Source organism: Falco peregrinus, chromosome 8, assembly GCF_023634155.1.
Source record: "Falco peregrinus isolate bFalPer1 chromosome 8, bFalPer1.pri, whole genome shotgun sequence".
Taxonomy (NCBI): Eukaryota; Metazoa; Chordata; class Aves; order Falconiformes; family Falconidae; genus Falco; species Falco peregrinus.
In genome coordinates, this window is record NC_073728.1 from 37,735,294 (window position 1) to 37,749,595 (window position 14,302).

A 14,302-nucleotide genomic window follows, 5' to 3' on the forward strand; every position below is an offset into this window, starting at 1 on the left:
ATGTGAAAAATACTGAAAAGAATTTTTTCTGCACTTCTGGAAGTTTTTCAGTTTTTCTTTCTTTTATTTTCTTTTAAATTGATTTTATTGCAGCAGTATTAGCAGCACTGTTGGACACTTCGCAATATTTACAAGAAGAAAATGGTTTACGGCTTATCAGCATTCATCGGTTAGTTGTGGATTCCTGTAATGTACAGAACTATTAGTCAGATGTAGTGAATGGTTTTGATAAATTGCCTTCTTCTGTGGTTAGTGCATAAAAATAAAAAAAAAAAAAAAGAGAAAGCTTCATTATGTTTTTCATGAGATTTTAATAGTTAGCCCCACTAGTACTGAGGTAGCTCAGATTGCTTTAACATTTTCATTATCATTGCAGATTTTCAGGCTTCTGTGGGTGAAGTAAAACCTCCTCGCCTGGGAAGGAGCGAGGCACAGGAGTGTGCTCCTGCAGCCCTTCCTCTCCCAGAAAGGCACTCCTAGGTTGGTTGCTTGCTGATGATCCCTGTGTGCTTCCCTGAGGGTTTCCTCGCATCCTTATGAGCATCCTGATGCCACCGCAACACCGTTGTGTCAAGGCCAGGGCAAGATTATTCAGCCTCGATGCTTTTTGAAATGACTTCCAGTATCAGCACAGCATTATGTATTTATTTCTCTCAAACTATTCTGTACACACTTTTGCACAACATCTTTAATTTGATCTAATCTGGAAGAAATACGTTGCTGTATGTGCTTTGGACATCTTTCAAGATTTGCCATTTTGCGGGTTGATCAGGATGAACACGAAGTTTCTTTTTCTGTTGAAAGGGGTGAAAGGTTGTGGAAGAAAACCGCACCTTGTGTTACCTTAAGTTTGGTGAAGGTGGGGAAGAAGGACTGAGCTGCTGTTTGAGTGGGCTTTCTGCTGTTACCTTGGCAGATGTGTCCAGCCATCGTCAGCTGGGAGCACTCTAAAGGAGGGAATACACAGCCCAGCTGTGGGAGAGACCATATTTAATTTAACGGTCTATTCCTTTACTTCTGGCCAGCTGCAATGTGATACTGAGGAGGCTGTGGAGTCCCTGTGCAGATTTTCACCAAGACAAAGGCAAAAGTGCAGCGGGTGTTGGGAGGAGAGGAAGAAGAGTGAGGAAGTCTGGTGGAAAATGAAAGTTATTATGACTCCTTTTTAAGCAAATGGATACTAGAGCTCAGTAGAGGCAGTACATAACTTCTGAAAATGGCACTTATTTTTATCTAACTGGTTTTGAAAATGAGCTATCACATTTAATGGACATAGGAATTTTAGGCATTTGTTTTTAATGTGGTTTTCTGTCTGTCTTTCCCTCTGCTGTCTAGTTTTGTCATGTATTAGCCAGTTTCAGCCAAACACAGAAGGTGAAATCTCAGTGACGTTAGCTTTGGAAAAGTCTCCGGACAGTTGGTAGCTGGATGCTTACACCGATCCTGCCCTTGCTGGGGGAAACACAATCCAGGCTCAGCTGTTCATCGCTCCCCGTGTCAGCCGATGGGTAGCTAATAAGCCTGTGCATGGCATACACTCACAGGGCAGAGAGGTGCAGACATGAGAAGGAAATATTGGGCAGCCTGAAAAACTTCAGCAAAAGAGCTGGAAATGCTGCAGTGGAAGACTGGAGGGGAGAAAGAGAGGAGCAAAGGGAAGAGCTGGGAAATATCAGAAAGGTGAGAGTCAGGGCAAAGGTGCAGATACCCAGAGAAAGCGGAGGTTGTGGAGACCTGGGAGGAATGAATAATGTCTGCGGAGGGGCAAGGTAGAGGCAGGAGAGGAATCTGTGGGAAATCAGGCAGTGCATGGAACAAGCTTGTGAAAAGTATGATCTGTTTATATATTAATAATTTATGTTTAGGAGTGTGAATACCTAAATAGAACAAAATCTGGGACAGATCTTCCTCCTTTCTCTGTATGGCCTATAAGCAAAAATGTGCTTTGACTCTTACTGGAGGATTAAATACTGAAGCTCAGGGCAGCACATGGTGCTCTGATGGGTGGCAGGGTGCAGTCACATTATGGAGGAGGATTTAAGGGGCTGTGTTCACATCCACTGGCTTAGACATGGGCATCCAGATGTATTTCTTAATGCCTGGTCTGCACACACACCAAGCAAACACACCAGAAATGCATCTGTCATCTGGTACAGCATCTCACTGGGGCACTGAGCAACAGCAGGAGAGCCTTGGGAAGGAAGTTAAAAAATCTCAACTTGTAATGAAATTGTCTTGGAAAAAAAGGAGAGGGCTCTGGAGGTAAAGGTGGAAAACTGAGAGGCCTCCAGACCTCAGGCAATTAGACAGAAGTAAGGGATCTGTCCAGTTTGGTTTGCAATACTTGCATCGTGCCTCCCTTGAGAAACAGGGACCCTCCTGGTCCCTCTGCCTTACTCCCAGTGGGTATGTGCAGTAGTGAATAGTAAGTTCACTGCTGGCCGTGCTGACAGTGCTGTTTCTTCCCGTAAGCATTTACATGAGTCAAACCTGACAAGGATCACAGGCTACACAACAGTGTTAAAAAAAACCCTGTATAAATACCCGATTGGTTTTACAGATATTTGTTGTAGTGTATTATGTAAATAATAAGTATGCACAGATGTAGAAGTAAAATGGAGACAGTTGACACAAAATCCAGATTTGCAAAACTACGCTTATTGAAGTGTTACTAATGGATACATGTGGCTCATGTTGGGTTTCTACTTTTGGTTAGAAAAGTGTTCTAGCACAAATAAACATTCTTCTGCAGTATTTGAAAGCTACACATGCAAGTCTGGGCTGGAGCAGCAGACCTCAAATTGAAACTGGCAAGAATTTTCTTCAGATAAAGAGAAGGAAATGGACTGCCCTGCTTTTCTTGATCAGGACGATAAAAACGCAATCTAAGTCATGAAAAGTAAGTCAAGAACCAGATCATAAGTTCTGGGGATGGTTGTAGCTTTGCTGAAGTGCATAAGAAAATTGCCCATATTGTCCAGTTGCCCTATCCTTGAAATCTTACAGCTATTTGAGCAAGCTGCTGCTCTGGAGCTTGCTGGTGTGGTTGTGGACATCCAGCTATTGCAGCTATGAGGGTTCTGGATCAGAGCAGGCTGACGCTTTGTTATCTCACAGCTTGGACAGAGCAAGTCTGAATCTGCCCCCATTCAAATACATGCACAAATTTTGTATTTTTTTCTTTTGTAAGTAGGGTTATTACAGCAACCATGTACACGATTACTGAATGCATTATTCTGGAACTTGTGTTATCCATAAACCAAAGCTCACTGGAAAATCCTCCCTAAGAAAAAGTATTAGCAGCTATATGCTGTTTGCCAAGAGTTTTGTGCATCAGTGACGTCTCTGGCTTCTAAATGAAGACTGTTTCTGTCCCTGCTTCCAAAACCAGTTCTCAAAGAACCAGAGAGGCTGAGGGAACCGGGTTTGTTCAGCCTGGAGAAAAGGAGGCTCAGGAGGGACCTTATCACTCTCCACAACTACCTGCAAGGAGGTTGTAGCAAGGTTGGAGTTGGTTTCTTTTTCCCAGGTAACAAACGATAGGAGAAGGTGAAATGGCCTCAAGTTGTACCAGGGGATATTTAGGTTGGATAGAAGGAGAAATTTCTTCACTGAAGGGGTTTCAGGCATTGGAATACACTGCCCAGGGAAGTGGTTGAGTCACCATCCCTGGAGGTATTTAAAAGATGTGTAGATGTGGCACTTAGGACATGGCTTTGTGGTGGACTTGGTAATGCTAGGTTAACAACTGGACTTCATGATCTTAAGGGTCTTTTCCGACCTAAACAATTCTACGATTCTGTGATTTTATAGTACCAAACTGCAGACCTGTGATATTTAGCTGCCATGGAGTGAATCTGGTTTTCTGCTTTGGGTGTCTCTGGTACCGGATTGCAGAAGTGAGCCCTAGGAGAGCATGGGAAAGCATTTTGCAAGTACTCACTGCATGCAAGAAATGGACTGGCTCGATTTCACCCTGGCAGCATCCATGTGCTGCAATGGTATGGTAGATTATTTTTGCTATAGAGATATCACTATGACATTTTATGTTTATTTGATCCTTCTATTTTTAAAAGGCTTGCTAGCAATTTACTTTAGCAATAGAAAGGAAGAGGAGTGCGCTGTTAAGCTACAGAATATTTGTTATTTTCTAGATGGCCTTGTATTCTGGCTGTGCATTCATGTCACTTACTGGCATACCAAAGCAGGTCTGAGTTTCAGTCCCTTGAAGGCACTTCAGGGCAGAATCCCTAGCAGCATCCTGTGGCTCCCCATGAATGACAGCAATGATGCCACTTAAAAGGATTTGGGCACAAGGATGCTCGTGGGTGTCATCGTGGTCCTTATGTCCATGCTAGTATCCAATTGGTTGTTTTTAGTAGTTTTCCCATCTTTACAATTACTGAATTAGAGTAAGACCTCATTATTACTTAGGTTTTTATTCACAATTGGTTTAACATTCTGTACTGGTAGGTTGTGGGTTCTTTACACAACATAAAGCATGAAATAAAGGCTTTTGGTCTGAATTTTTTGCTTTGGTCAGTTTAAATCAGACCTTTTCATGTTTTACAAGTTTTAATTCTATAGCTCATAAACTGTCCTGAATTTGTTAGTTATCATATATGTGTGTGTGTGTGTGTGTGTGTGAGTATTTGGGGAAGGAGGCTGTTTGTGCAGGGCTTTTTGTTTTGTTTTGGATTTAACAAGATTTAAGGCTGAAATTTCCTGTGGTGCCTTCGAACAGGCTGATGTAAAGAAGTTATAGGCATGCATCTGGAGTGTCTGGCTTTGGTCAGTTTAAATCAGACATACAGTTTTTTAACCTTTTCTAGCATTTAATTCTATATACTTCAGAAAATGGTTTTGTTTAGCTACATGTTTCACTGACCCGCTTTCACTGCTTTGCATTAAAGCAAATAAACTAATTACCAGAAAAAACTAATCTCCCTGATCTGATTTGCAGGGTATGGATCACTGAGCATGCAACCTTCCATGTCCCTTATCATGAGGATTTGATATCCTTTTGAAATTCGGTTTCTATTGACTTTGTAACCATGAAGCTAATAGCCCTCTTCCCGCTCAGCCAGGTCTGTGCTTTGAATGGAGAGGTCTGGGAGTTAAAACAGTAGATTAAGGCTGGTATTGATGTTTACTTTTTCAGATGCATGTTTGTTGCATCTACACCATCAAAAAGTAAACTAAAATTGCTATGAAAAGAAGAAAGTCTTCAAAAGTACCATGAATCTTGTCGATGCCTGAGAGTTACCCACAAATATGTTTTATGTGATTAGGAAAAATCTGTCTCCATCAATATAAAACAGAGCACGTAGGTGTCGGGTGGGAGGTATCAATTGTAAGTTAGGTTCACAATTTTTTTTTCTTCTGATTCTTAAGGATTTTTTTTGTAAATTTTGTATTTCTTACTAGAGTTTTTGTGGTTGGAGGTGTTAATGCATTCTAGAAGCACAACAGTGATATTTTCAAAAGCAGGTAAGTCCTATGGTTCAAAAATCTATCTTTTGATGAGTAATCTCAAAGCATTGTTACTCATTGTGACTACTCATTATGCCTTTAGTAATTAGGACTACTAATGCCACCATTGATTTTAGCTTGAAAAGAATATATTGGTGTAAATTTTTATGGCTCACATCTGCAGATGCTGTAGAATAATTTTAATAATATAAAATGCCATTATTGTTAAGATTCATAGCTCGCTCAGCTGAAGACCATTCCTCTGTAGATGTCTGGGAGAAAGAAATAATGTGTTTTGTAAATAAACATTTAAAATAATCCCCCCCCCCCCCCCCAGTTTGCATTCACTATTAAATCATAAAATGTTTTAACTAGAAAAATCTGAATACCTGAAACCAATAATATTTTAATTGCATAATATGTATTTTCATATTTATTCTTTATCTATTTTTTAATATTATTCAGTAAGCCAAGGAAAAATTTGATATTAAGTGGAGAGAACAGGTCTCAAAAGGGAAGTTTTCATCCTCAAGTTATACAGAGCCTCTTTTACAAAGTATTGATATCTTAGTGAAATTTCTTTAATGTCAACTTGAAGGAAATAAGAATATATTCTAAATATCTTTAAGCTCTGTATGAAGAACACAATTCCAGTGGACTGGAAGCAGCATATTAAAATGTGGTTTATGTTGCAACAGCATATAGAGATCTGCTTGAAGTGTTCCCTGCTTTACAGAAATTATTACTGAAGAAAAATGTATTTGATAGAAAGAGTTCAATTCCCTTCTAAACTTTACTACAATAACATGGTCTCACTTAGTGTCCATCATTTTTCAAGTGAAAAATTACATACTTGAGGAAACGTGGGGGGCATAGGCATAGGAAATTTTCAAACCTCCCTCAGCTGGCTAGATAGGAAGGTTCAACATTGTGGAATAGAAAAGGCAATAATTAATACAAGAAAAAAGGAAAAAGAAAAGACCATTTGTGAAAAATGACCTAATTTTTCTTAACAATGTAAACTTCATCAAAGTAACAGTAACTGTGACTTTGTTAATACCATGTCTACCAAAGTCAATGGAATTATTATAATGAAGAGGAGAATTAAGCCCAATTACTTTCTGTTTGGAAAAGGAAAAAAATTTAAAAAAAGCAAGCTTGTTAAAGAATAATGCCATTTAATAATTTCTTTCTTTTATATCAATGGCACTCTGTTTTGGCCAGAAGAGTTTAACAGTTGTATGGTGCCTGCTGTTCTCACAAGCACGTTTGACTCTTCTTTTGAAATCTGATTTTAAAAAATTGATACAATTGTTTCAGTGTATTGCAGCCTCACTACTATATGAAATGTTTTGCCATATTAGCGAAAAGTTTGGTTGTGTTTTTTCTTTGTTTACTAATCTGAACAAATTTGAAAACTTGATCAATTCCTATGGAGAGGATCAGACAGAAATCCCACAATTTCATGTAATTAACTTTTTCTAAGGCCCTTAAAGTAATATAAAATGTAATTCTCCCCTAAAGGTTGGTCACCCTGCACCACAGCGTGGTTGCAGAGGCAGACGCTACCACCTTTACATGCAGTGATCAGTGTGTTTCCTTGTAGATAACCTGGTGATTTAAGAAATTAGCTGCTTTTTCTTTGAAAAGTCCAGTATGCTGTTTTTACTTTGCGTAGTCTAATTTATGCATGAAGAGCTTCTATTGACCCAATAGACCCTGATGGCTTTGTCTGCGCTGTGGTGATGTATCACATCAGCAAAACACATACTGCATGTGCCAAAAAGTATCCATTTACTTGACGGACTAACAGCCCTTAAATAATCATTATGGCACCATGATCGGGAATTTAAAGACCACTGAACTGATAGAAGTGGGAGAAACATATTTATTTCAAAGTCAGAACGTCCCCATATAAAGTCTCCAAAGCAGATGTTTGATGTAGAGAACTGAAATATTCTGTCCCCTTTCACCTGAGGATCTCAAAACAATTTAAATCTTTTCTTTAGATGTCTCCCTCGTTATTTGTCCTTGAAAATAGGAATTAAGCTTAAAAATAAAGCACAATTATATAAGCGGTGAGATTTCTATAATACATATTTCATCCTCAACTTGCATGGCTGGCCTGATTAAAGCTCTGAGCTTATTCTTCCATAGGGGACAGACATCTTCATTTGGAAGACCCTACCTGCGGAACTGTAATAGCTGACCCCATACTTCTGCTCACTGTAATTTTTTCTTTTTTAATAATTGGTGCTTTAATTAGTATTATTTAATTAGAGCACATGAACAAGGTTCAGCCCAAAGCAGTATAATATATTCAGAAAGGCCTATATAATCGTTCTAAAAATGACACGGTGTAACTCCTGTAGCTGCTGTTGCAGATGGGACTGAGGGACCTGCATGGTGGTGGGTCACCGCTCAGAAAATGTAGTTGGGTTCACAGCACTTCTTAATGACGCTGCTGAAATTTATTGATATGGAAATGGGATATCCGTAAGTGTGTTAGGTAAGTGGTAACTTCTCACCTTCTCACCATCATTTTTGCTTGCTTTGATTTCTTAGCTGCCTATTTTTTCCAGAACTTTCCACACAGAAATTTAAACTTCAAGTGTCATTACTTCACTGAAACTGATTTGTCCTTATTATTCTTCATTACCTTTTATCGTGTAATTGCTCTTTAGAGCTTCATACAATCTGCATATTACATCCCTCTATGTGTGCTTTACTGGTCCCGATTTTTTTTTTTTTGTAAGCAACACGGTCAATATATACAAAATGGTAAGCACCAACCTGATTTGCTATCTGCAGTAATTGGATTCTGCATTTAATTACAGGTGGTAATGACATTTTAAGCACCTTATACAGGTGTTGGGGGGGGTTATGAAATGTTAAGCAACATTAAGAAAGTCTAAGCTTCTGGAGCATTGCCAAATTTCAGAGGTGCCTTTCAACTCCAAATTGCAGTTTTCATGTGAGGATAATTATAGCTCTGGCCACCTGGACTGCTCCTGTTGGAGTCAGGCAGAGCAGAGGAGTAAGCCTGTCTGCAAGCCACACTTCACATCTTGTCTCTTGCTACATGTTTTCATTTAAAATTATTCCAAATATGTCATGGGTTGTAAGCTGATCCCTAAAAATACTGCATGGCCATCTTCTTGTGTGTGTGTGTGTGCTGGTCAAAACCAGTGGCAAAATGCAGTATTATGTATTGGCAGTGTAGCTGAGATTGGGTGACCTTGTAAAAGATATTTGAATTATGTTGATGGCCTCCTTGATCTTGGGGGAGTTTTAATTCATGTCTATAATTCCAGCCTGAGAAAATTAGACGGAGATTTGTTTTGGAGCTAATGGGAAAATATATGGCCAGCAAAAGGAGTTGCCTTCTCCTTCATTACTCATGTAACTTCTCCTGGAAAATAACTTTTTCCTAACAATGCCTAACAATGGCTTGTAAGAGTTTGCATTTCAAAAATCAACACACATTCTTCTGTTTCTTTGGTCCTGTCTTTTTAAAAGAAAGAGGCAGTGGTTTTATATGTCCTGCAGAAACCTAATGCAGTTCTTAATTTCTCCTCCTTTTCTTCCCTTCCTACAGAACCTCTCGCTGTTAGTACAAAAGCCCAGAGCTTATTCCGCCGGTGCAGGCTGAGTGCTGCCAGCCGTGTCAGGGTGCCTGGGCTGCCAGCCAGGGGGCTCAGCTGTTCCCCTTGGAACATGCAGCTTTATTTCTGAGGTTGACCTTAATTCTTTATCTCTAATAGCCTTTTCTGGTGTGAAATCCTGGCTTTAGCGATGTTCTGAGGACTTCCAGTCTTTAGAACTGCCATTTAAGAAACACATAATTACTGTGTGATATGGCAGTGCTTTTCCCTGCAAATAAGTGTTCGTGTAATGCATACCTCAGGGGTATGTATACCTTGGGGGTGTGCATGTAAACAACCCTGGGGGTGTTCAGCCTGGAGAAAAGGGGGCTCAGGGGAGACTTGATCATATCACTCTCCACAACTACCTGCAAGGAGGTTGTGGTGAGGTCGGGGCAGTCTCTTCTCCCAAGTAACAAGCAATAGGACAAGAGGAAACAGCCTCAAGTTGCACCAGGGGAAGTTTAGATTGGCTATTAGGAAAATTCTTCATTGAAAGGGCTGTCAAGCATTGGAACAGGTTGCCCGGGGACGTGGTGGAGTCACCATCTCTGGAGATACTTAAAAGGCATGTAGATGTGACATTTAGCGACATGGTTTAGTGATGGGCTTGGAAGTCCTAGGTTAATGGTTGGATTTAATGATCTTAATGTTCTTTTCCAACCTAAGCGATTCTATGATTCTGTGCTATGTAGAATATTTCTGCCTAGGAAATGTAAAAACAAGCAAATATCTTTTAAAAAGGTTATGAATGAAACTCAAAAATCAAGAACAGCTGAAGGTGAAGCTCACACTAATACTTATCTTGCTGGTCTGTACCAAATTAACTAGCTGACCTTTCTAAGTATTGTAATATCAGAGTGACTGGTGTGCCAGAACTAAGATTTTATTCTTTCTTGTAGGGGATCTGACCTCTGTTTGGATGTATAGGTCTGCTTTACATTGCATTTACAAGAGCAGGTACTTTTATTGTTACGCAGTTTCTGTATTTTTGTATATAGAGAAATAATAGTCTCTATTCTCATCATCATGAATGATCGTAAACTCATAAATGAATTCATAAATAGTCTGTAATATATGGAGCTCATTGCAGTTCATCACATTGATTCACTCCAGGCTGTGGCAGTACTTTCCCCTGTCCATAGTTAATGCTGAAACCAACTTCTTGTGCTGTCTTCTCAGCTTTTCTACAGCTATACTGAAGATGGAGAAGGTTCTGCAAATTAAGCATGCCAGTTGTTACCTTGGGTTTGCATTTATTTTTTCTGGATATTCTTTTTTTCCCCCTCAATGTTGCTCAAAGTCAGCTTGAACTTCAAATGCTTCTCCCTCCTGTTATCTCTGCACCAGTAGTACAAAGGATGGACTAACCCAGCAGCCAGGTCCTGCTCGCTGCTGGGCTCTGGTGTGGAGCCACCGAGCTATTGCCCTCCCAGCATGTACTGGTGTTTCACCAGTACAGTGTTAGCTCATACAGGATATCTGGGAGCGGGGCAGGAATGAGTACCAGAAGACACATTCTGTTTTTCTTCTTCAGCAAGAATGCTTTTATGTCTTGTATCAAGAATTCAAACCAATTTAAATATTAATATTTAATTACTGACCCTCCTATAAGGACCATTTCAAATGCTTCTCCAAGGGATCCTGAGGGATCTCCCAAGGGAGAAGGTGACTCCAGGGGGCTGAATTCAGAGCCTTGTGTTTTTGACCACCCTGAAGACCGCTGCTTTCTGAAAGCACTGCAGTCAACTCAGTTTCCAGGGTCCAGAGCTCTGACTTTGGGCTATTGTAGGAGAAGCATAAACTTTCCAAAGCAAATGAGAAGCTGTGGCCAACTTTGGAGTCTGTTGTTTTTAATAATGATGGGCCTCTGCCAGTACTTAGGTCAAGAGGTGTTTTCTGACACCCAGGTCACAGGTATGCACTACTTATCCAGAAGTAGCATTCACAGATTGTTGCACAGACGTAAGGTCAAATACTCAGAAATTAGTATAAGAGAAAAGATAGCTTTAACCACCGGTCTTCACTAAAATCTTGGCGAGTATCCACTGAACATGCTGAGAAGCTAATGCTCAATGCTATGTTCCCCAAACTAAAGGAAGCCCTGATATGATGACAATCTTCAAACTATTACCACTGACGTTGGGGGAAATTCACACGGGCTCCCACTCACCCATCACATGGAGAAGCTGAGGACTCTTCTGGTAACATGCACTGGGAAGAGCCAAGCGATAGCAACTTATGGATTCAAAGGTCTATATTCCAAAGTGGTTTGCATTTGTGGAACCCGTGTTACAGAAGGTGTTTGCAACTCTCCTGATTACTGTTGTACCCATTTGTAAATGCCATGATATGTTGGGTAAATTTGGTTGGGAAACGGATCCTCTTTATTTCTAATGTCTTCGGGTTTTGGGCAAAATGGCAATTTAAAACAAATCCAGCCAAACAAACCCTAGGTTTTTATATGAAGGATGATCTCTTCTTTAACAAAAAAAGTCTCAAAATTGTTATTGGATTTTTTTTCATTAGTCTGTGGGCAATTTTTTTTTTTAAGTTATATTTGATTAAGCAGCTCCCTTTTTTCCCATTTCAATGAAAGAGAGATTGTAAAATATTTTGAATAAACATTTTCTTTAGGATATGGAACACAGTGAATTGCTAAGTAGTTTTATTTGCTACAAGGATATTTGGGAAACAGCACTTCCTCTTAAGATCCTAATTTTCAGGCATAACACAGCTCAGAGGTTTCCATGGGCTGCAAGGTCTATCCTTGTGAACCATGTTGCACATTCAGCATTTTACGCTGTACAAGCTGCTAGATAGATTACAAATAGAAGAAAAAAATCATCTGTATTTTGCAGAGAAGATTTTAGTGCTTAAAGTTAATTCCTCTAGCTTTAATAACATATGTTGTGACATTTTGAGTTTTATTTTTTCATTTTTCTTCTGTAAAAACAAGTCAATTCCCAGTGTACGTTCATAGTGTGGAATATACCATGAGTCACTGTTGTCTTAGACCTCTGGAGATGGACAGCTGTTGATGAAAGGGCAGTATTTAATCTCATTAGTATGGTGGAAAAAGGAAAAATGAGTGGTAAATGTTCCCCAGGTCAGGTGCACCCTTGGGAAGACACCCTGCGCACCAGAGAATTATGCCATTACCTTTTCTTCGAGAGAAAAATAAGTACTGGTGGCTCAAAATGGCAATTTCTACTACATTTTCATTTAGTGCTTTCTCTTCTGAGCTCGCTTTAATTAGCTAGAAAGCATTCCACTCCTCAAGTAGTTATCATTAATGTGTTTTGTAGGTTTTCTTAAATAAAAAATAAATAATATCTGTACTTAAATTTTAAATACACAGAAAATATTTTACACGTATTAGTTAAAAAAAATAAAAAAAATTATACAAGTCCTTAGATGCAGCTAAAGTAATCTGGGTTGTATACAGCGTGATAGAGAGAACAAGGGCCATTCACTTTTTAAATCAAATATTGCCCTTGAAATGTTGGGAAGACTCCATGGGAATTTTGGAAAAGGGCCTTCTGCCTTGTGTTAGGAAAGCTGCTGAAGCTGTCAATGTTAATTTTGTCACGACACTAACAAACTCAACTGCAGCCAATGGAGCAGCATAAACATTAAGGGGAAATTATACTTTTCTAAATGCAACAGTGTGGCTTTTGCAGGTCCTACCCCAGGGACCAGACTCCCAAAAGAAGTGGCTTGAAGCAAAGACCAACTTCCACATTTGCCTCAGCTGGAGAAAAGTGAAGCAAAAGCGGTGAGACGGGTGAAGTAGTCAGATCAGGTGGTGGTGGTGGCTGATGGTGTGTTTGCCACAACTGATGTGCTTTTGTTTTCCACTTCTCACCTCCGTGTGCAATCTCAGGCTGTGCTCTGTGCTCTGTCCTCCTTTATATTTGATGTCACAACAAGAAGACAAGGTGCCGTTAGATTTTACTTGAAAGGTCATATTGAAGTTATTTTCCTCTAACCCGAGGGATTTCAGCCATAGAAAAATAAAATAGAATGTAAAAGCCTGGCCGAAGCAACCCCCCCCCCTAACCTGACAGTATCACAGAAAAATGAAGTTAAACATTGAATTGTATATCGGACAATGACTGGAAAATTGCTCCACTCGCTTTTCAGTTACTGGTGTCAGTTGTTCTCTGTGTGAAAGAGAATGGATTCCTCCATAATTAGAAAATGATGCTGCAAATTTTAGCCTCCTATTAATAAAACCCAAATGTCAGGATACATTTTAAGCACTTCAAATCAGCCCACTGCAGACATGCTTATTGCAAAGCACGTGGGTAATCCCATCCCAGCTAGTAAATGCATTGGGGCATCAGATGTTCCACTGAGCTCCCAGGGCTGGATGGATGTTCGGATGTCTCAGCTAAGCCATGACAACTGACCCTGGATATGAGCTTTACCTGTCCTAAATACAGAATAATGTCCTAAGCATGGTAGGAAAAGGCTTCCCCCTCCCTGTTTGGGATGGGTTAAGAGGGCATACCTTATCATTTCAGTTTAGCTGATATACTGTTCCTTCTTAAGATGCAGGAACCCAACTGTATGGCTGAGCCTTAAGAACCTTTTTTGTTCCTTCCTGCATAAGCTTATGAGGTCTGCTGAGGCAGGGCATGCATTTTGAAATTAATGCTAACATTTATGCATGGGTTTAGTTTCAAGCACTGTCAGTACTCACGTTGGACTTTATCCATTGAGAGGCTGAACTGTAAAGAAGAAACAAACCTAATGGGATGGTCTCCTGTGTAAGTGTAATTTGGAAACCTTTGCAGAATCAGTTCTGCAGGTTTGAATATGTCCTGCAGCTATTGTATGGCTGTATATGATGTTACCTGTTCATTTTGTCACCTTTAATTTCTTTTGGTTTGTTACTAGTACAGTGTTTGAAAATAATTTTCAAATTTTATTCTCTGTTGATCAGGAAAAAATAATATCTATACAGTGTTAACATGAATATTGACCACAAGGTGAGCAGGACCCTCTTTTTAGTCAGAAGCTTGCTTGTCAGCATGCTGGTGATAGATCAGATGTAAAGAAAATCACTTCTGCAAAACCAATTTGCTAAGGGGCTTGTAAAATCCATTTTTAAAAGTTACTGAGGCGAAAAAGTGAAGGACCAGCCAACCAGATACTTTGATCGGCTCTTCAAGGTCAAA

The 14,302-nt window shown here is 39.7% G+C and overlaps 1 protein-coding gene across 1 annotated transcript in view; it reads right to left on the bottom strand.

Annotated features, from left to right (window-relative positions):
• The window catches only part of LOC101920666 (von Willebrand factor D and EGF domain-containing protein-like), a 185,895-nt gene that overhangs the window by 88,278 nt on the left and 83,315 nt on the right, over window positions 1–14,302 (bottom strand). The window lies entirely within an intron of this gene.